This window comes from Scardinius erythrophthalmus (genome assembly GCF_964197995.2).
Source record: "Scardinius erythrophthalmus genome assembly, chromosome: 9".
In the NCBI taxonomy this organism is placed as follows: Eukaryota; Metazoa; Chordata; class Actinopteri; order Cypriniformes; family Leuciscidae; genus Scardinius; species Scardinius erythrophthalmus.
This window is the reverse complement of record NC_138229.1, coordinates 610,001-611,602: the sequence shown is the minus strand read 5'-3', so window position 1 is coordinate 611,602 and position 1,602 is coordinate 610,001.

Below are 1,602 nucleotides of genomic sequence, written 5' to 3'. Positions count from 1 at the left end.
ACTGCCATTTAAGTGAAATCATTGAATTTAAATATACGAGCATCTGAACTCTTCATATATATATATATATATATATATATATATATATATATATATATATATATATATATATATATATATATATATATATAAGCAAATGTGTGTTCAGTGCAAATAAACTTGCTGCCTAGTGTTTTATTAATAAAGTAACAAATTATGTGTTTTTTTATTGTTTTTAATTTTTATTTTATAACTGTTGGTCCATTAAGCCTCATTAAGCGTTTTCTTGGGTTTCGAGGAAAACGTACAATTAAACGCGTTGCGTTCATATTCTGTGCTCAATTTTTTTCTGTATAGGCTATATGGTGTTTCCTGTATGGTCTTTTAATACCACTGTCTCAATTAAACGCGTTGCGTTCGTATTCTGTAAAACTATTCCAGTAAAACTAATGATATTTCATAAAAATATTTTCCAAGCGTTTTAAAAAATAGCTGATACATAAGCATAAATGTTTTCATTGTGGCTGGCGTTGTTCATTGGTGAGACATCGACCAATAAAATGACTTCATTCCGACCCCAGCCCCGCCCCCGACTCTGCTCTCTCAAGTCTGCATTCACAAGTGCACGAGTGAGTTTTGCTACAGGCATATCGCAAAAAGAGTAGCAAAAGTCAAAGCGCTAGGATTTGAAGTTGTACTGCCAGATATGAGAGGTTGTGAGTGCCGACTTGTGGTTGTACAACGAAACTGAACTAAAGCACAAAGATAAATGTGTAGTACACAATTGTGCCTGTCATTTTGTTTATGTAAATGACACTTTACACATTTGCAACTATTCATCTGCAACTTCGAATTAAAAACACAGGTGTTCTGAGTATTGTCTGTGTGTGCAAATCGATAGATGCAGCTTTTCACATCAGAGCTGCAAGTATAAATTTCAACTTACAAATACAAATATTAATTTTACAAGTTCTCACATTCAAATTAGCAAGCTCTCGAGTTTTGCTACTGTTTTACCTTCATACTCCACAGGCGCTAACTAAAAACAAATGTAGCTTTCACGAGGCATTTTCGCTCGTAACTTCATGAAACGTGCACAGATCGTAGAAAATGGCACAGTGGATGCTCTCGATAGAAATTAGTCCAAAATCAACATAATAAATTGCGCCGATCACGAGATATTCCTCACAGAGGAACTATTTTAAAAATGCCCATTAGGGGGCGTCAAGAGCTACGTTGGTTCCAAATGCTGTTGCGTTAGATTACTTTATGCTATCACCTCAAAATTAGGTCCAGATAAATTCACGGGGTTTAAGGAATCAAAAGATTTGCAAGTTAAATAACTAAGTTAATCACTAATGATCTTTACAACAGAAGTGAATCAATCAAAACTAACTTTTTCTGGAAAATAACTTTATTCTAGATCTGCTGTAAAGCCTGAACACTCTCTGTTACTGTAATCTCCTGTTATCACTGTAATCTCTGTTACTGTAATCTCCTGTTATCACTGTAATCTCTGTTACTGTAATCTCCTGTTATCACTGTAATCTCTGTTACTGTAATCTCCTGTTATCACTGTAATCTCTGTTACTGTAATCTCCTGTTATCACTGTAAAGCTGCTG